General features: G+C 38.6%; 1 protein-coding gene across 2 annotated transcripts in view; it reads left to right on the top strand.

Moving 5' to 3' along the window:
* The first annotated feature begins 10,985 nt into the window (after window positions 1–10,985).
* Window positions 10,986–22,991, top strand: part of LOC114249311 (neural cell adhesion molecule 1) — a 132,005-nt gene continuing 119,999 nt past the window's right edge. For both annotated transcript variants that reach the window (XM_089738689.1, XM_089738690.1), the window contains exon 1: window positions 10,986–11,130. The gene's annotated coding sequence lies outside the window, so the exon portion shown is untranslated. The remainder of the gene's footprint in view (window positions 11,131–22,991) is intronic.

The following is a 22,991-nucleotide window of genomic DNA, read 5'->3' on the forward strand; positions in this document are numbered from 1 at the left end:
TCGAATTCTTCTAGGCGGGTACCATAGTATTTTTATGGTAGGCAGCGGCTTGGCTCTGCCCCTGGCATTGCTGACGTCCATGAGCGACGGTGACCACTTACCATCAGGTGGGCCGTATGCTCGTCTGCCTACAAAGGCAATAAAAAAAAAATAAAAAAAAAATATTTTCTAATAAAATACGTACTTAAGAAATGTTCATAATGGACTTCCACGGTGAAGGAATAACATCGTGTAATAAAAATCAAACCCACAAAATTATAATTTGCGTAATTACTGGTGGTAGGACCTCTTGTGAGTTCGCACGGGTAGGTACCACCACCCTGCCTATTTCAACAGTGATGCAGTAATGCGTTTCGCTATGAAGGGTGGGGCAGTCGTTGTAACTATACTGAGATCTTATAACTCATATCTCAAGGTGCGTGGCGGCATTTACGTTGTAGATGTCTATGGGCTCCGGTAACCACCTAATACCAGGTGGGCTGTAAGCTCGTCCATCCACATATACAATAAAAATAATAATAATAATAATAACAGCAATCGGTTACTTAAATATGTAATTTGGAAGAAGCAGGAAAAGTGATGAAAAGAAAGATATATGTACACGAGGGAGATATACAACAGGAATTTAAATTTAAATAAAATCTGTATTTAAATCGCATTCTTGTTGTGTTGTATAATTGTTGTTGTATAATTGAATTTGATTATTTCGTTATCTCAACGCATCAATACAATTAGGAAGCCGTCGAGAGCTTTGAAAAATGAAGATTAATATTGCTGACAGAAGTTGCGTCTTCGGAATTCTAAGCATATTTCCTAATTAAATTTAATAGCCGGCCAAGTTCCAGTTTATTTCGATTAATAAATTTTGAACATAACAAGCGTACGCGTTCCGAAATATTCGAGTGCTGATTGCGGACGATATTTCGCACCGATTCCGCGAGGTCGACGGAACCATGAAATTTTAGTTTATCGATAACGGAAACGGGGAGATTAACTTCAGCACGAATTTCTCATAAACGTTTTAGGCCATCGATAAGAGCCGGTGTCGGTGGCCTCGCCGTGAATCCGGTGGCGCGTCGGCAGCGTCGGCTGGTTTATACAAGGTCTAATATCCATAATTTATCAATGCAAAACTTAAAATCGATATTTCGTCCGTAATTGCGCTGTATAGAGGTATGTTTTTAGAGTTTGCATTTAATTTGTGAACAGTGTAATAGTTGTCATAGTGAGTTTTGATAACTATTCCATGCCAAGCTTTGCCAAGCCAGAGAAGACTCACGGCGGCAGTGGCTCTGGTAGTCGCCCGAAATTGCGAGACTCCGTGCTGTCTCCATTTGGGTGCGCTCGACACCGCCGTCGCCGTCACCTGCGGCACGACAACCCCGTCGCGTTTGCGGATTAGGAGACTCGGCTGCACGGCGAATATCACGCTGCGAAGGACGCCCTGCGGCTGGCTATTAGGCGGGCTAAGGAGCAGAGCATGGAGAGACTCTTGGAGGCGCTCGAAGCGGCTTTAGGGGGGAAGTCCGTACAGGCAGTTGAGGTACCTCGGCCTTCTGTTGGACAGCCGGTGTGCCTTTCGTGCTCACTTTGCGGAGCTGGTCCCCCGATTGATGAGGACGGCCGGTTCCCGATTATCGGGGGGCCGGATCAGGTTGTGCGCCGCCTCTATTATTATTGAAAACTTAAGTTAATACACGATAAAAGCTCACGAGCTCGATGACAAGATTTTTATGTTTTTGAAAGGGAAACTTCGTGGTGTATTATTCCTGGCAGAGTTACTGGAAATTCTCCGGTTCTGTTGCGATTTTACTAACCATGTGTATGATCGTTAATTAGGATTTACTGCTTTAATACCTTCGACATTAATCAATTTGATCTATTATATTATACTGTAATTAATTTTGTTCATTGCCTTTGTTTATACTAACTATAGTTTTTTAGTTAAAATGGACAGACTGAATATTGGCCTATTTGATGTTAAGTAATTACCGCGGTCTATAAACTATACGGCGTGAATGCCACAAGCAGTTTGAAACATGAGATCAAAGATTCAAAATAGGATCAGGAATGACTTGTTTATGGTTCCAAGCTGATTTTTTTTGTCGTTGTTAGATTGGCGCAATAATTTTCCATTTTGGCGCGAAGTTTGTGTTAAATCTGTTATTTAGATTAAATACAATGCTACTTTTAGTTTGTTTTAATCGCTTGGTTATGAGACATGTTTCCGCTCGGCTAGTCACAAAAAAACTTGAAATTCTCCAAAAATTCAATCGCATAAGAGTCGCTGAGGACATCCTAGAACGAGTGAATTCCGACAAAGCATTCATGAAACGCATTGTTACTGGTGACAAGTCGTGGGTTCACGAGTTTGACATGCAAACTAGTCAACCAGCTTCGGAGTGGCGCCTCCAAATGCTCCAAATGAACTGAACTAAAAAACCATGTCAAAGTCTATCAAAAGTCAAAGTCATGTGACTGTTTTTTTTTACAATCGCGATGTTGTGCACTCGGAGTTCTTGTCAGAAAGACAAACGGTAAATAAATAATATTAATTTAGCGTTTTGCGGCGTTTAAGAGAGCAAATTCGACGAATAAAACTAGATTTGTGGAAAGAAGTTTTTTGTGATAAAATACATTTGTATCAATAATTAACTAATATTTAGTGTTTTATTTCCGGTACTTTTTTGAGAAAATCGTAGGCTGGATCGCGGTACTTATCTAGTACACAAGCGTGCCACTACTTTATGTAAAATGTTGATCAAATATTGTTATTTAATGTACTTACGTGGTAAATGAATATTGTTTTTTTCTATTCAAACGCAGTCCAGTCCTAAGCCTGTTACAGGCAATCAGAGTTATTTAGGTAAATCGAGCCGGTTCCGTCGATATTCGTGCCGTATTTGACGCCCGGGTCATGATCGCGCCCTGAGTAGTCTGATAGTCACTGACTTATGTCAAATAATCATGTTGTTACGAAATTATTGTTCGTGATTTATGAAACGCAATTCTTAGTATCCTTTTTGTACTGTAAAGTTGTTGGGAGTCCGCACGGGTAGGCACCACCACCCCGCCTATTTCCGCCGTGAAGCAGTAATGCGTTTCGGTTCGAAGGGTGGGGTAGCCGTTATAACTATACTGAGACCTTAGAACTTATATCTCGAGGTGGGTGGCGCATTTACGTTGTAGATGTCTATGGGCTCCAGTAACCACTTAACACCAGGTGAGCTCCTCCATCCATCTAAGCAATAAAAAAAATTATGAAAATGTCACTTTGCAAAACGTACCGCCATTTCGAAAGGGCTCTTCAAAATTTTCAAATCGAACAACCTACTACATGGCTCTGGTGTATAAATGTAGTATGATTTGGTTAAGTAATATTATGGCAGATAGGTCAGTAAGCGTGTGTCTTTCAGTGCCTATACTTGGTTTTCTAGCTTGCCTTCCGGGGATACTTTAGCGGGGGTCACTCTATACCACAAAATACATCTGACTTAGTAATATTACTAGTAAGTTTCTAGATATTAAAAAAAATCACTGACATGTAGAGATTAAAACTAATGGATACCTGGGAAAGAATGTACCTTATGCTACCATAGTAAGTTGGGGAATAGGTCGACCGAAGAAGACATGGATGGAGTGTGTGAATGACGATCTGAGAGAAAGAGGAGTGAGTATTGATAATGACTGACAGAGGAGAATGGAAAAGAAAAAATTCGCTGCCCCGATTCCACCTAGTAGAATAAGGTGGTAACAAAGAAGAGGAATATCTTATTGAAGTAGTTATCCATATTTAGTTTCGTTAGGTTGAATTCCCAGCCTGTCAGATTCGATTTCTGTATTCCTGTGTTTCATAACACAGCAAAAAACCTATTTTGCGGCGTATCTGATGCGTAATGTATCTGTGGATCGTTAAAAAGTCTATAAGTTCAATAATGTACAGAAACTTTACTGAACCTGAAGTAATAAAAACCGAAGCGTTAAGTCCGAAATTTAAATAATAAAGTTTTCATTCTCACACATTAACTTGCATTTATAGGTAAACATTAATCTGAACTTTATGAATGTAGTAAAGTTTACAATCGTCTGTATCGGAATATAAAGTTTGATTTGAAATATTACGCCCGTAATCGTTTACTCGCCTTTATTTAAACTAGAGGTCCCACAGTAGTCGAAATTCGACTATAATTAATCGGAATTGTAAGTTTGTACACATACTATAATCACAAACTTCGCCATTTTTTTTATAGTATAATGAAAAATATTAATAAAGACAAACAATATTTAATCTATTCTCAATTTGACCACAGACGTCAAGAACAAAAGTTTGACAATAAATAGTATGCATCAAATATGTGTGCGTCAAATACATGGTATGTGGTGTGTGTAATGATTTCTTTATTGATTTAATGTATCTTTTATGCATTATTTTAACAAAATATTAGCATTGTGCACTTCTTCTCTATATTCTCTATAAGTGTGGAAAATTTCATACTCCTCCGCGCGCGCAATTTTCGTAAAAAGGGATACAAAGTTTTTGCTTCACGTATTAATATATAGATAAGTTTCACTAAGTTAAGACTGCAAAGCGTTATGAAATCTGCATGGCAGAGCCAATTGTGAGACTACTCAAATAGTTTCTTCTAAGCTGCTCGCTTCAGGCGGAAACGCTCGTATTGGAAAATAATGTTATTTAAAAAAAAAAAAAAAATATATATTATTGCTTAGATGGATGGACGAGCTCATAGCCCACCTGGTGTTAAGTGGTTACTGGAGCCCATAGACATCTACAACGTAAATGCGCCACCCACCTCGAGGTATAAGTTCTAAGGTCTCAGTATAGTTATAACGGCTACCCCACCCCTCGAACCGAAACGCATTACTGCTTCACGGCGGAAATAGGCGGGGTGGTGGTACCTACCCGTGCAGACTCACAAGAGGTCCTACCACCAGTGATTACGCAAATTATAATTTTGCGGATTTGGTTTTTATTACACGATGTTATTCCTTCACCGTGGAAGTCAATCGTGAACATTTGTTGAGTACGTATTTCATTAGAAAAATTGGTACCCACCCGCCTGCGGGATTCGAACACCGGTGCATCGCTACATACGAATGCACCGGACGTCTTATCCTTTAGGCCACGACGACTACAATGGCTATGAGGCCTGAATCTCAATAGTATTGTATAACTATTCACACTATTCAAACCGAAACTTATTACTGTTTCGCGGCAAAATTAGGCATGGTTACACCTAGCTCTGTGGGCTCACCGGACTCTCCACCAGCAGTAATTATAAATAAATATATACAGCAAATAAATATTTTGGCGAGTGTTGCTTGTTTCTTTCATCTTAGAAATCACTCGCAAAACTTTCGGAGGTACCTGCGCGCGGGATTTGAGCACTGGTATAGTCACATTGCTCGGTACTAGTACACCGGACGTCTTATCCTTTAGGCCACAGAGGTTTCGGTAATCATGATAAATAAATGGGCTGAGATCATTTATAAAAAAAATATTAGTTCTAAAACTAATATTAAAAATGTTGTGTCTGTCACTAAGCTCATCCTAAACGGCTGGACTGGACTGATTTTTTTTTTTTTTTTGTGTTTGTTTTAGTGGATCGTTTGGACTTATAATCGATACAGTAATTGGTTTATTTCTTTTATTTACAGGACAACAACCCGCTACTGAAAACTAAGGAAGTATTTGTTCGCCCAATATTATGTTATGGTGTTCCATTAATCAATTTAAAAATATTCAGTTTCCCTCAAAGTATTCAAATTTATTAGATTTAAAAAGAAAGAAAACGATTTGGCAGCTAGAAGATTTAATTTTATTGATTTATCGATGTCCGAAAAACACCCCGCGGCTATTTACGTCGCCATCAAAACAGCTGAAGCGAAAATATCTTTTCATATAAAATACCGCGTCATTGTCTTCGTAATTCACCAACTCATTTTATGAAGGCCGCCTTCGAACCGTGAAATGTTTTTTCCTTTAAAATTAGTTCAGCATAAAAAGTTCGTCTTTCCTTAATTCCGTAACGGACTGCGAGCTCTTCATTCTTTGGTACACAAATATAACCTTTTAATTGCCAACAATATTTTAATATGTACGCGAGCTGAGATAATTTGTGAAGACAGTCTTTGGTTTCAATTCAATTCATTAGGACGACCGAGATATCGCGTCAAACTCCACGAGAGAATATTGTAATAATAATATTTAACTTATTGCGATTGCGGGTAACTAGGGTAATTAATATAGTATTTTGAATATGTTTTTTTTCGTTGTCATAACCTAGTTTTTTTTTTATTGTCCTTGTAGGCAGATGAGCATACGGCCCACCTGATGGTGAGTCGTTACCGTCGCCCATGGACTTCAGCAATGCCAGGGGCAGAGCCAAGCCGCTGCCTACCGCAAATACGAGCCATCTGGTGATAGGCTGACACAGGGGCTTATCGACATGAACAATGTCAGAGACAGACAAGGTAATTCCGCTGAGAATTCTCTTCCGTTTTAAGGAGAATTTCGGTACGGCCAGAAGATACTTTGGAGGGTAGTTAATTTCATATGAAGTTGTCGTAGTCCCAAGTATAAGATACTCGGTTTACTCGTATCAAGCGATGCGACTGTATCGATGTTCGAACCAAAGTAGCAGTTACCTATTTTTGTAATAAATTACGTACTTAAACATGTTGTCTAATCCATGGGAAGGATTATTCCTCCTCTATGCTCTAATAAAATTCAGACGCAAAGCAGTAAGTCCTTGCGGTTTCATGACTGGGATAGCTGTTATACTATAAGATTGAGCTTTAGACCTTAAGTATCTAAGTGGTTTTTTTTTATTGCCCTTATAGGCAGACGAGCACGCGGCCCACCTCATGGTGAGTGGTTACCGTCGCCCATAGACTTCAGTAATGCCAAGGGCAGAGTCAAGCTGCTGCCTACCGCTTAATACTCTCCACAAGCCTTGTTTGAAGAAGGACATGTAATAGTGTGTGATAGTCATGTGTGACGGCATTCACTCAGTGATTGATGTCAATGAAAACAGGTAGCCACCACCCATTTAACCCATTCACCCATTAAGGAGCACTAAAAAAATGACTTAACAACGTTTACTTTACACCCGATATTCAATGTTTCAAATCAAACACGATCACGCTTTACCGAAATCATTCGAAATATAATATTTAATTGCCATATGAAAAATAAACAGTCGCATATATACATTACGATAAATTCATTTAAACGTGTTAAAATGTTGATGTGAATTGCGGAAATTGTATTATAAATTATACAGTCGTTATGGCCTAAGGGATAAGACGTCCGGTGCATTCGTGTTGAGCGATGCACCCGGTGTTCGAATCTCAGGCGGGTACCAATTTTTCTAATGAAATACGTACTCAACAAATGTTCACGATAGATTTCCACGGTGAAGGAATAACATCGTGTAATAAAAATCAAACCCGCAAAAATTATAATTTGCGTAATTACTGGTGGTAGGACCTCTTGTGAGTCCGCGCGGGTGGGTACCACCACCCTGCCTATTTCTGCCGTAAAGCAGTTATGCGTTTCGGTTTGAAGGGTGGGGCAGCCGTTGTAACTTACTTGAGACCTTAGAACTTATATCTCAAGGTGGGTGGCGCATTTACGTTGTGGATGTCTATGGGCTCCAGTAACCACTTAACACCAGGTGGGCTGTGAGCTCGTTCACCCATCTAAGCAATAAAAAAAAAACCGTGAAATGTAGGGACTTGTAGGGACTCAAGTGTTAAAACATTCCGGGGCTATAATTATCTTTGTGTACTGTGTTTAATAATAACGCTGCATCGCTAACCCTAAAAATGCAACGAGCAGCACATAAAAAGTCGTGTATCTCTTTCCAACAAAAAGCTGGGATTTAAATTTATACACATAATACCAATACATTAAGAGCAATGCTGAAATCGTATTGACTACGTTTTAACTGGAGGCTATGTACGGTCAACGCGCTAATTTGGATCACAGTAATTAATATGTACTCTGGGAGCTAGGCGGTGGAAACATCGATCCGGTAGTACACGTTTTCACTATTCAAGTGCCACTACATTTTATTGCTTTAAATATACGAAAAAAACATCAGTGAAATAGTGTGATAGATGGGTGGACTAGCTCTCAGCCCACCTGGTGTTAAGTGGTTACTGGAGACCCATAGCTATCTACAACGTAAATGCGCCACCCACATCGAGATATAAAGGCTTCGTCAAACAGAACGCGTACTTAGCGCTGCGTTTTAACGTCGCGCTCTTTTCATGTCATACAAATTGACTAGATGAGTCCAACGCTCTTTGACGCAACGCATTCGCCAAATCATAGTGCCTATCGATAGCAGTGTGAAAATTTAAAAGTATTAAGATGTCGAATGATTCAGATGTGGCATTGTATAAACATGGGTATTTCCTAACTAATTCTATCAATTTTTCGGGCATTATCCAGTATTTTAATACACATTCATTCGAACGCTAAAATAAAATTTGTAAAAAATTACAACGCCTAACGTCAAAGCGTCCTAACGCCGCGACAGAGCGTTGCGTACTGCTAGCGCTGGCGCTCTGTTTGTCAGTATATTACCATAGCAGTACAACACATCTCGGCGTCATAGCGCGCCGTCAGTTTAAGGCTCTGACGCGCGCTAAGTACGCGTTCTGTTTGACGAAGCCTTTAGTTCTAAGGTCTCAAGTATAGTTACAACGGCTGACCTTTCAAATCGAAACGCATTACCGCTTCACGGCAGAAATAGGCAGGGTGGTGGTACCTACCCGCCCGGACTCACAAGAGGTTGGTGGTATAGAGAATCACGTTGAGCTTGTATCGCTACCATTGATTTGCCCATTTCTGCCGCAAAGGGGCTAAGTAGGACAGTCTATGTAGTTTTCTAACGTAATTTCGCCACCCATCTTGAGACAGGAAGTTAAGGTTTCAAGGAACCGAATATATTTTATCTGGTTCTGGCGAATCGTAGAAATTACTGAAATCACATTTATAGTTTATTATCGCGTTTTTTATTGTCATTATCTATATATTAATACGTGAAGCAAAAACTTTGTATCCCTTTTTACGAAAATTGCGCGGACGGAGGAGTATGAAATTTTCCACACTTATAGAGAATATAGAGAAGAAGTGCACAATGCTAATATTTTTTTTAAATAATGCATAAAAGATACATTAAATCAATAAAGAAAACATTACACACACTACATTCTATGTATTTGACGCACACACACATGCATACTATTTATTGTCAAACTTTTGTTCTTGACGTCTGCTGTCAAGTTGAGAATAGATTAAATATTGTTTGTTGTTGTTAATTAATAAAGATTAATATTTTTTTATAGAGTAGCCTTGGCGAAATTTGTGATTATAGAAGTATAAAATACAATCATAATAGTGTACAAACTTACAATTTCAATTAATTATAGTCGAATTTCGACTACTGCAGGACCTCTAGTATTAATTATTATGGGAATCCATCAAGCCGAAACGCGTGAGCTCTTCGCGGCAGAAATAGGCAGACTGGTCTACCAGAACGTGTGCGGACCCGTAAATGCTTGTGAAAGGTAGTTTCCGTCCCCCAACTTCAAACTTGGTAGTTCGTTCTGAGTGTTAGTGGAAACGTGTTGTAATGAAAGCTCCAAGTGGGCTCGAGAACTCGGCGCCTACACGTTTACCAGTAAATTATATTACGGACCCTTCGAGCGGGAACATTTATTATTTTTGTGTAGGCTCCCTAGCGAAATATATTAACCTGTTGACCTTGTGTCTATACGAAATGGAGAGAACGAATTTCAAGAATCAACTGATGTGGAAAATTCAGATCAAAAAGAAACTTGCCCGCGTCTCGAACCTATGACCACTTTATTTGTTTTTAGCAAAGATAGCCTGAGAAATTATACAGAATCCCCAAGCTATGGGGAAACGGATACATTTTTCCTCATCGTAGGGTAGTTAGTTATTTTTTTAATGGAATAACATCTGCCCAAAAATCGTATAGTGAGCGTGATTTGTGATACCTTTAGGATGACGTGGATGTTTAGCGGGTACAGTTGCTTCGGTAAGCATTTAAGATGATGTCACTGATGGTTTCACTGATAAGAGGGTCAAGATCAGTGTTCCTCTATTTAAGCTCTAATGGTTAATGGACTTATCACATGCTTGTTATTTTCCCCGCAACGCTCTGTATTCGTCGCACAAATAGGGTACTCACTACCTGTTTCTGCTGACAGTCATCTTACGATGTGAGTTGTAGAGCAATGGTTGATTTGAATGACTACACCATCTGGTGGAACGAAGCGGCAGCGCCTGAGAGACTGATTTTCTCTCTCTCCGCACCGATTCCTGGTCCTCCGTAAATAGATAACCACTTACCAATTTTAGTGTTTTACATCCATTTAATATATTTTGAACGTTCCGTCACAAATAAAGTAAGCTATTTCAGGTAATAGATTATTTCTTAGGTCATGCACAAAACGTACACATGAACGTCCTTCCAAATTATGGAATAATATCGTCATTATGATTCCATAATTAGTCTTGTCTTGCGCGGGTAGTGCTGCCTATTATCGTCAATAAAATTAAACATTCAACCGCATCCCACAATGTGGGAGAATTTCTAAAGTCTCCAGTAACTATATTTTACCAGGCCGATTTCGATGTTAGCTTAATCACAGAATTGGGGCTTTGAAATTGTGTAATCACAATTTATAGCAAATATGAGTTTCCATTTGCAAAATGAAATCGGGGCTTGAGCGAAGGAACGATTAGAATTAGAAGTGACGCCAAAAGGGATTTCGTGAACAGTATTGTGTCAACACAACCTTAAACAAATTTCTCTGTAAGCACACGATCGTTTGTTGGTACCTTCGCTTCGAGTGACGAGCTTACCTGCCGCCGAGGACTGCTGAGGTGTTCCGACCTGAAGGTGGGCGGTAGTTTCATCCCGGCTTCAGTAAGCCGCCGGCCGCGGGACCTGGTAGACGTGGCGTGCGTGACTGAGACCATGGACCGACACGTCTTTATAAACAAACTTTAGCAAATAATAAAAAGTTAAATGTGCAATGTTCGTATGTGAAGTGATTCATCGCGATACGGTATGCTTCTGTTAAAAAGTTACTCGTTTTTCATTTTTAACAAATTAAATCTGTTTTCATAAGTAATATTTAGTAGTGATAACAAAGTAATGTAGTTTTTATTCTGACGATTTAATGTTAGTTTAGTATTGTATAAATCCGAAAACACAGATACAATTATCGAATTGTAATTACGTTGTTTGTATAAAATAAATATACTATTGATAAAGTTTTGAGAGAACTTAACTTAGGATTCACAATTTTTTTCATATTCGGTAGTTCTGTGTAGTTATTTGAAGTAATTTGAATTAATTTTATTTCATTTCCCTTTGCAGTTTATCATACTACTTAATAGCACAGCTATGTATATTATATCTATGTAATATGACCCTATTATTATTGGCTTGCAAAGACTAGCGTTATGTTTATTTAGTAGTACAATCACTTCGACTTAATGCCTCAGCTACAAAAAAAAAGCTTGATAAAAGGCATAATTGTAGTATTTTTTTTCTGCTAAGATTATTTTCGTTTGCTGTTATATCACATATGGTGTATATAGACATGGCCGAATATAATTAATTTGGATACAGCAGGTCACTATATACATCGACATATATACAACCACAAATGTTAAATATCCATCCATCTATATAAAATTAATTTAGGAGTAAATAGTATTTATATTTATTTATTATAACACCATAAATAATTACTTCATATAATAATAATTCGTAATACAGTCATGATTATTTCAAATGTATAATTAAGTTATTTCTAAGAATAGCTATACATCCAAGCAAACTATTATTTAACTATAAATATTGTATTTATATTTTAAACTGAACGACAAAGTAACAGCTGTTTCAATTTGATCCCATACAGGCCGGTCGGATTGTCAATAATCCTGAATTTCACGAATTGGCAAGCTCTGTTTTAGAAGAATTCGTTGCTCTATGTTTTTTTGTTATGTATTTTCCACAGAGTAGATAAGCATTCGTTACCTGACCAGTTATATACTTTGAGAGTTCATTTCTATCACTTTCTCAGGTGTGGACTTCGCAATTGAAATTTTCTGTATCGCTAATGCTTTTACAAATTCGGTTGGAATATAACCAATAATATAAAAAAACAAAAAAAAAACAGCCTCTCTAAATAAAGAGTTGTGTTTGTTATCTCAATTAAAAAAGGTTAAGTAGTGTATATTTATTTATACGCGTTTCATAAACATGCTTCTTACAAATAGGTACTTTGGTTATATGGCTATACTACTATTATAAATGAGGCCATCAGCGCAAAAGTGGCCTAAGCTTACCATAGTTAGTATGGAGACATAGAGGTTTGAATTTACTTTTACACTGCTTCATAGGCAAAGACAATAGGCGCGAAAATAATGCTTACAAAGCCATCTATTTATCTATCGCTGAAACTAGGGATAGGCCGGTTTTGCGTCAAACTTTTTTTTTTCAAAAAATTACCGATTTTGAAAAATTGTGGGTTAGGCCACTTTTACGCTGATGGACTCAAATATAAATGGATGTACGTGTGTTATTCAATCACGCAACAACTGAACGAGTTTGGATGAAATTTTGCACAAAAGTCTATATATAAAAGTTGATCGGCGTATGTTCCCTATTGACTCCGAAGCGGCCGGGCCGAATTCGATGAAATTCTAGACAAATCTTCAGATTGGCCTAGCGGGCGATTCTATTAATTTCGGTAGCGATCGGATCAAAGTGACATCTAGGACAAGCAAAGGAGCCGTTTGACTAGTAGTATAGGATTTGGATTAACATATATGATACTAGCGACCCGCCCTCGCTTCGCTTCGGAAACTGTAATTTATTATTGATTTTTCCGCTATTTAATGGACGTTATTATACATGTAAACATTTTTCTTTAATCACTCTATCTATTAAAAAAAACCGCATCAAAATCCGTTGCGTAGTTTTAAAGATTTAAGCATACATAGGGACAGACAGATATAGGGACAGAGAAAGCGACTTTGTTTTATACTATGTAGTGATTATTTATGATCAATGTCATGATAAATGCAATATCTCATCTGTATATATCAACAGTATCAATATATAAACAGGACAGAAAGTATGTACATGGTTCCTGATTTCACGTACCAACGGACATACAAATCGAAGGGTAGTTAATGGACCTGAGAATGATACAAGCAACCCTTAATCCCGAGAAAATGCAAAGTGTTTCAAGCTTACAAAAATATCATACAAATTTAGCGCCGGTGAAAACGCGGGCAACTTTAGTACTATATAAAGTCTTATTAGCCCGCATGGGTAGGTATAATGTGGTGTTTTTTTTTATTTTTTTATTTTTTTTTTATTGCCTCTGTAGGCAGACGAGCATACGGCCCACCTGATGGTGAGTGGTGCCAGGGGCAGAGCCAAGCCTTTTCTGCGTTCCAGCTTGAAGGGTGGGGCAGCCATTGTAGAGCACGGACTTAGAACTCATGTTTCAAGATGGCTGGCGGCATTTACGTTGTTGATATCTTTAGGCTCCGGTAACCACTTAACACCAGATGGGCTGTGAGATCGTCTAAGAAATAAAAATAAAAAACGTCAAAATGAGTGCTTAAAATAGTAGAGGTTTTTTACTAGGCTCTTTGTTATCAGATTTTAAAGTAAAGGTCAAAGGATATCTCAAGTTTGAAGTCCCAGTTGCGTGAATGTGTGAGTTGATGAGGGCACTAAAAGTGCGGTTTTGATTTTATTTACACAATAGCCACCCGCCCTCGCTTCGCTTCGGAAATATTAAATTTTATTATTGATAGCTGAGTCCCGCGATGTTACCCGCGGTTATTGTTGTACCGCGGGTAACGCCGCGGGGCAAAACTAGTCTAAAAAAAGTAGCCTTAGCTACTCCATATATCATGACCTACCTATCAGTAAAAGTCTCGTCAAAATCGGTCCAGCCTTTTCCAGAGATTAGCCGGAACAAACAGACAGACAAAAATAGTAAAAAAATATATTTTGGTGTATATACCGTATAATATGCATGTAGTAAAAAGTGGTTTCAATATTACAAACAGACACTCCAATTTTATTTATTTGTATAGATGAGTAAGCTTAAGGTGGAGTTTCTTCGTAATTTCGTGTCGGCATTGTATTGATTTAGTACAATTGATATCTGAACACACAGTGTCTTTATATTTTAATATATGCCTGGTCAGAGATCGCTGTTACTTGTTAGTCCACGGAGAACTTTACGCCCTCGTAAAGTACATAACATGATTAACATGATTATCTGACTGAGTAAATAAAAATGAGCTCCATTTACTTAAAATTATATTCCTTTTAATATAACACTGTCGCAAAAAAAAATCGTAACATTTTTCGTTGCTTCATCTGCAAATTAAACACACTTAAATCTACACTTAAAGAGCTAATCCAGTCCCTAATTACCTACTTAATAAATATTGCCTACAGTCCGAGTACTTCATACTTTATATAAGGCTTGTAATTTATTTCGTACTTGTAAATAGGGCTAGTACGGGTCCCGAATAAATTAAGATGATGTTATTTATAAGCAGTGTCTTGTTTATTATTAAGGAAAATAAATAAACTTCGTGTAGATTATTAAGAACTGCTTTCAGGTCTTACATTTAGGTAAAATCCAGCACTAAAAATTAAGATTAAAAGAAAAGTTATTTTTAATTGGCATTTATGAATCGGTAACGTCGTTCTATAGACCACGACGTGAATGTTATAGTTCACTTAGATATATTAGATCAAAGTGTAATTCGTATTGGAATTTAAACTATTGTAAAATTTTAGTTTATTATTGTTACGAGGTAGGAATACACGGAACCGTACTAATCCGTCTGGACTTACACACACATTGTTTGGATAATGAAAATTCTGTCGATAGGTCTATCGCAAAATGTATATTATAATAATATATTATGATGATAGTAATATTGTAATTGTATATTGTTTTATCTCGAATTGATTTCATTAATCCATAAATATTAAGTTTATATTAATCTGTTGTGAAATAATTTTCGCATATAATTTTTTTATCCTACCTAAGTTGGTAGCCTTGAGAGGTTATGCCAGCGTAACCTCACAACTAGGTGAGCCCACGGGGCTCAAGTCTGATGACGATGCTAACACTAACCCTAGCTCTCAGGGCTTCGCAGAATCTACCACCGGATTGGAAAGGCGACCCACTGAGAAGATCCGGCGAGAAACTCAGTGGGCTGTGTCTTTGGGTTAATTTACTCGCCGAGCCCGTGGTCGCTCATGTTTTTGGACGTCACACTACATAGTATAAAACAAAGTCGCTTTCTGTGTCCCTATATCTGTCTGTCCCTATGTATGCTTAAATCTTTAAAACTACGCAACGGATTTTGATACGTTTTTTTTTAATAGATAGATTGATTGAAGAGGAAGGTTTATGTGTATAATAACATCCATTAAATAGTGGAGAAATCAATAATAAATTACAGTTTCCGAAGCGAAGCGAGGGCGGGTCGCTAGTTAAAGATACTTCCAAGTCAAATCTTACGTGAACGTAATCATTTAAAATATTTATTTTTTGTTTTTTGTCTCTGTTAGAACCAGGAAAATTATCCATATATTGAATAAATTATTGTTCGAATTTGTAGTTGGGATATATATGTATACGGGTGACGATTTCCATTTCGTGAAGTATGAAGCAAGATAAATCTGCTTGCAGTAAACCTATATAGTTACATATTGATATATAGATTATAAGATAGGTATTTCTCGCGATTTATGCTGGTAGTGCTAGGTATTGCTGGCCTGTACTGTAGTCAGCACCTGCTCATTTATACTGTGAAGTAATCATAGTTTGAAGGACAATCGGATAACGCCGATACTATTGAGATTTTGACGTCTTATTTCAAGGTTAGTAGGGGCATTTAAGTTGAGATAGGATAGGACAGAATCCTGGCGGACCCCGCCTACGGGCGACGGACCGTCGAGGCGATCTGCCCGGTCCTCTTGGACTGGGTGAATCGCGACCGAGGACGTCTCACCTTCCGGGCTACGCAGGTGCTCACGGGACACGGCTGTTTCGGTCGCTACCTGCACCTCGTCGCCCGGAGGGAGCCGACGCCGAAGTGCCACCACTGCAGTGGCTGCAACGAGGACACGGCGGAGCACACGCTCGCGTACTGCCCCGCTTTCGCGGAGCAGCGCCGCGTCCTCGTTGCAAAAATAGGACCGGACTTGTCGCTTCCGACCGTCGTGGCTACGATGCTCGGCAGCGACGAGTCCTGGCAGGCGATGCTCGACTTCTGCGAGTCCACCATCTCGCAGAAGGAGGCGGCGGAACGGGAGAGGGATAGCTCTTCTTCCCTCTCGGCGCCGTGCCGCCGCCGTCGGGCCGGGGGCCGGAGGAGGGCGTTTGTCCAGCTCCAGCCCCTATGAGGAGGCAGTCTTCTCCCGGTGATGGTCACGGGGCGACCTAAGGGGGTTGAGGCTGCGCCGCACGCTACCGTCACTCTAGCGCGCTGGCACCAGGAGGACGGGACGGCGCGTCGGCGGCTGCGGACTGCGATGCGGTCCGCATTTTCGTCGTCGTTGTCGTCGCCGAACATACTGTTGAAGAGCAACCTGGTCGGCGGTGTATCGCGTTCCGACCCGGCAGGCTGGTTCTGGCCCAGCGGGGTATCCCGGAACACCAGCGGCACCGCCCGGGCGGCCTGGTAGGGCCGCCGTACCGCGGAGACTGACGTCGTTGGTCGTCGACTATCGCCTCGACGACCCGTCGGTCGGGCGTCCTCGGGGTGGCGCCGCGTGTCTGGTTGTAGTGTTGACCGCGGGAACCCCCCTACTCTGAACGGGTTCTGACCCCGGACGGAGATCGGACGTCGGGTGTAAGAGTGCAGGGGAGTCGTTTAGTGGGTGGGCCCTAAAATCTTTGGGCCCGCGATCTGCTCTCAACACCTGCAGATCGTTGAGTTTCACATACCCCGCGCGCCCCCTAGGCGCGGGGACCTCGTAGGAGGTTCGGCCCCCGGCCCGAAAAAAAAAAAAAAAAAGGATAGGACAGAATCCTGGTTGGCGGCGAATCGCGTTCCGACTCGGCAGGCTGGTTCTGGCCCAGCGGGGTATCCCGGAAAACCAGCGGCATCGCCCGGGCGGCCAGGTAGGGCGTCGTACTGCGGAGACCGGCGTCGTTGGTCGACTATCGCCTCGACGACCCGTCGGTCGGGCGTCCTAGGGGTGGCGCCGTGAGTCTAGTTGTAGTGTTGACCGCGGGAACCTTCCTACTCTGCCCGGGTTCTGACCCCGGGCGGAGATGAGGTTAGGAAAAAGGATACAGTGACCTTTTAATACCAGGTGAAATGTGAGTTCGTTGACACCTTTATACAATAAAGATAGAATACTAAAAAAAATCTCACTTTCATAGTAAGAGGTGTGTTTTTTAATTACGGGCTTTTTGTTAGGATATTAGGCCCCTGTAATAAAAATATTGTTGTGACAACTTGGTATTTATATTTTAAAGCAATACATTCTGATTTCTATGGGCTAATCCGAGATGGTTTTCCAACTCGTCTGCCTATTATAGCGAATAAAAACAAAAAACAACACCAAAACTTGCCAGGCACAATTATTAAAAAAAGTATTATAAACAAAAAAAATAAGAGTATTATCAATCTAAAGTGATACGTTCTATGTTCTATACATCAAAAATTTTGAGTAAGATTTTGCACGAGAATACGTGTGCATATTGTCTTTAAACCATATTAGTGGAACTGACAGGCTTTCGCGAGTCGCTTAGTCTCCTTTGATGAAAGATTTGTTCGCTGAAAGCTTTTGTAAATTGCCCCGGAAGAATCCTTTTTAAAATAAACAGAGTACCCGGACAGCAGCATGGGATTGCACCGGGAAAATTGTAGAAAAAGTTGTTAGATCTTGCCTTTTCATTGGATTATTTTTATGAAAGTTGGTGCTCGTTCCCTTTATGACGTTTCTATCTTTATTCACAGCTTCTGAAAGTAAAAAAAAAAACATTTTCCATGTTAACAATCTATCTGTTCAGAATTGAATTTATTTTGTTATTGTTCATGTTGATTTTTGGTTAGTATGATTTTTGTACGGGAAATGAGAACCGATATTTTCGCGGAATATGATTTACAGTTTTTTGAAAATATTTAATCAAGACTTGTCAATGAAATTAAGAATTTTGATTTTATTTAAAATAGTCCTGATAAGATGTTTAACTTTGCTACGATCGGCTACGAACTAGCTACGTCGTTGCCGGATCGTAGCAGGTACGTAGCTGCATGCTACGTTTGCTACGGCAGAGCTGATTTTAATACGACGATCACAAAAAAACGAGCGATAAACGAGGAATGTGTGTTTAAATATTTGGTATTTTGTATAAAATAGTGGAATTACGACGTTCTTATACCAAAAAAAATTGTTTTCGTGTGTTTACACTTCTAACGGTTAACAACACGTAAAATAAAAATGGTCAGTTAATATGTGAAAATAATTTGTTATTTGATAATTGGAACCTCTGCGGAGGGACTTCGGTTCCCTCTGTATTTTGTACCGTTCCATGGGGAGTGCTCTGAGGAATTGTTTGAGATGATACCACCATCTGGTTTATACCATCGCACCGCCCGAGTAGAGTTCATCCATACTACCTGGAGCCATTGCGTTCATCCACAGTGCGCTTCCAGAGATCTTTTTTGCCACGTACCAACGGGCTTTGGAATGAGCTCCCTTTAACGGTGTTTTCCGAGCGCTATGACATAATATCCTTCTTCAAACGAAGCTTGTGGAGAGTACTTTACGGTAGGCAGTGACTTGGCTCTGTCCCAGGTATTGCTGGAGTCCATGGGCGACGGTAACTACTCACCATCAGGTGGGCCGTATCTCTTCTACCTACACGGGCAATAAATAAAACAAAAAAAAATTCGAGTCTCTTGCCCGTATCTTTAGTCGTTCACACGAGCATAACTCGACTCGACTCAACCTCCAACGCGCGTTTTGGTATGATTAGTCGTAAAAATAAACTCCACTCAAACGTCCTTGGAAAATTTTCCTAACCGGAGTGAAGTAAGCGAACTGTCAAGTCAAGGTACGTCGCGACGTACCTTGAACGTTCCTCAAGGCTGGTTTTCTATCAATGTCCAAATAGTATGTGGACCGCAAATGGAAATATATGATATTGTTGTGCAATGGCCTGGATCTGTGCATGATTCCCGCATATTTTGATAATTTAAGTTTGATAATATTTATTAATAAAGTAAATAGTTCGAGGTTAGACATTTGAAACTTTATTTTATTTACCTACATAAGAGACATATTTTGCTTACTACCTGATAAATAAAGTCAATGCGATTATAAGTTTTATTTATTTAATAATAAACTGGTGGTTATGGAAAAGCACTTCAACAACACGATGCAACCAAAATCACACAAAAGCGGCGAATAAAAATACAAAGCCGGATCCGAAATCTAAAATAATAATAGGTTAGAAAATAAATAATACACTTTCAGATTTACCGCACGCACACATATTTACGAATAACTCAGCAACCAAAACATCAAATAAGTTCATCTAGTGTCAAACAGACAGCGGCAGCTTGACTTTGACATTAAACAATGACCATAGACTACAGAACTCTATGGGTTTGATGCTAGCTTGATCAAATTTTCATCATTATTACCTCGCTCGAGGACAGTTGAGGAATATTGTAATGGTCGACTAAAAATACCAAATTCGAGTAAGTTTCGAGGGAATGCTCGAGCATCATCGGATGAGTTAAGAGTGGAGGACTATTTTACGAAACGTCTAAAGATACGGGTGTCTGTGTATTAGTTAAACTAGCGGTCCGCTCCGGCTTCGCTCGGGTCTTTAACAAAAAATTCAAAATATAAAAATAAAATACACACTCATTAACTCTTATATTTGCGTCAGGTTTTTAAAAATAGAAAATTATAAAGAGAGTTTGAATATTATTATTTTAATGAACTTTTCATTTAAATAATATTTGTTTTTATCTATTTTTTTATTATTTATATTATTTCTTCCCTTTATTCCCTGTAAACGATATTTGACGTTGTTTTATTTTTTTAAATAAAAGAACACCTATTGTGGCATAACTATAATAGTGTCGCGATATTTTTTGTAAGAAATAATGTGTTCTACATAGTCATAGTACATTATTTTATTCTATCATCAATAGATTTCGCAGCGCACGCGATGTAAAGAATATTTTAGGTATTTTTTTTACACGTTGGGTTACATTATTGGAGTGTTAGTAAGGATCCCTAATAAAAAAAAAAAGAATATAACCTATGTCAGTCGGGGATAGTGTAGCTTCCAAACAGTGAAATAATTTTTCAAATCGGTTTAGTAGTTTCGGAGCCTATTCAATACAAACAAACAAACAAATCTTTCCTCTTTACAATATTAGTATAGATAGTATAGATAAGTATAGATAGGACAAGTCACATAATATTGTCTGGCCCCAAACTAGAATTATTTTTACCATGGTAACCAGATGAGAGACAATAATGAGACGGAGATGATAATATACACTGTTTGTTAAATATAGCTACCTATTTAATTACGTACGTATACATGTACATACAGAGTGTTTATTATCGAGTAACATTTCCGGCCTCACTATGTGAGCGATTATTTACGAACTAGTTCAGGTACATCCTAATGATTAGGCAATATATAGAACTTATTATTGTTTTATAATATTATAACTAGCTTTTGCCCGCGACTTCGTCCGCGTGGAATAGTTACTTTGGCATAACGCTAAATTTTAGCCGCGACTTCATTTACCTAGAAAGTGAAAATTTTTTTAAATAATAGAATGTTAAGGAGCTATTTAAGGTATCAAAATCACACTTTAACCGACTTCAAAAGAGGAGGCTATCAATCCGACCACCATTTTTTATCTATGTAAGTTTACCGATTTCTCGAGAATGCTTATACCAATTCTGATAATTCTTTTTTCTTTTAGTTTTTCAAAATGGTAGAATTTCCAATTGTCCTGTAATCATCAAGATCTGATCATGGGATCCTGGAAAGATTCAGAAAAATCTATAATTTTAAAATATCTTGAAGTGATTTGGGTGTTTCTTGTTATTGTTCTTGGTATTGTTATGGGCAGCCGGTGCCTTGTACATCAATATTACGCGTTTGATCATTATATTGTCGCGATGTTATTTTAAAACTCCGATATCTTCTCATACCCATTAAAATACTTATAGCGAGATACTCATTAAAATCAAGCGTGAGGAAATTTCTTTAAAATTAAATACTTGTAATGAATAACGAATTTATTTGGATAGGGATTAACCTCATCTTCAGAAAAACACCTTCACAAATAATGCTTTATTTTAGAACAAATTTGGTTAGCATAAAAATGTTATAGAAAGCCAACCTTAACATATAGACATGCTTTTCTTTTAGATCTTCAAAAAGGAAATAATTCTGTCATACATTATTGTATTGAAACTTTAACCGTTTCTGCAGCGCATGCAGCGGAAGCTCTCTAAAGGGAAAAAAATCCGATTTTGAAACATTCTTTATTGTTGCTCCGCCTGTATCCGTCTTAGCGTGATGTTATATAGCCTGTAGCTTTCCTCAATAAATGAGCTATCTGACACTGAAAGAATTTTTCAAATCGGATCAAGTTATCGGATCAGTAGTTCCTAAGATTAACGCGTTCAAATAAACAAACAAACTCTTCAGCTTTATAATATTAGTATATATTAGTAATTTTATAATCAAGTAAATAGTTGATTCGTATTCCTTTATACTTATAATATGTTATTGGCGCCTTCCGCTTGTCAGCTTCCGGCGCAATAAGCCTTTAATGTTATTTATATTTTATAATTCGATACTATTTAATAATAATTGCATGTAAATAATCAACAGAAAAATTAAGATAAGCCAAATTTAATATTAACTATTAAGTTTGTATTAAAATAGGTCAAGATTGTATAAATACTGGCGACTAGCATATTTCTATTCATTTCGTATTCTACCCGTCCTAACGTGTATTAATGAGAATATATTATTTCGTGTGGATATTAGAAGTGTCTCAATTGTTGCCGCCACCCTGATAATCTTTCTACAATAGATAATAAACACCCAGACAAAGAGTAAACAAATCCGTTCGTCACACGAATATTAGCAAGGGAACTGAACCTATAAATATAAAAAAAATGGACGCCATCACCCTTGCCAACCAGCCTTCTTGAAGAGCGATGCTTACGTTCTAAGAGCTGTCATATATTTCGTCTGCTAAACTCGATCACCCTATGCGCCCCTATGATGTCTGACGATGGTGTTATTATAATAATTGTGGTTAATCCAACATATATATGAAAATAATCAGTGTTTTTTAAGCTATTGCATAGATTTTATCGCGGGCCTTGAGCGCGGCCTGAGAGCGGAATCGTGAAATTCCGTAACGAAAAAAACCTTCCATCCCTCACTACGCCTACTATGTAGCTCACGTTCAACATATTCACACGTTGCGCTTGTGTAGTGTTTAAAGTAAGAAGTCTAAACACCGATTTATGTACTATCAAAATATGATATAATTTCGTGGATGGTGTCATTAAAAATAAACTAGCTAAACCGTTGATTCTGGGCGAATGAGAGTTAGAACTAGCATCCAAAGGCGTGTCTCTATCCTATGTAGCGCCCTCTAGTGAGTGCGCGGTCAAAATGGAATACAATGTAGCAGATTCATTGTAAGTTAGCCCACTGAGTTTCTCGCCGGATCTTATTTTATTGTTGTTTTAATATTAAATTATTATTGTCGATTTATAATTGCATAAGTTGTTAAAAAATGCAATGCAATAGCTTTAACGCGGCGGTCTCCGAGTGCCACACGTCTTTTT

The sequence above is a fragment of the Bombyx mandarina genome, chromosome 25 (genome assembly GCF_030267445.1).
Source record: "Bombyx mandarina strain Sakado chromosome 25, ASM3026744v2".
In the NCBI taxonomy this organism is placed as follows: Eukaryota; Metazoa; Arthropoda; class Insecta; order Lepidoptera; family Bombycidae; genus Bombyx; species Bombyx mandarina.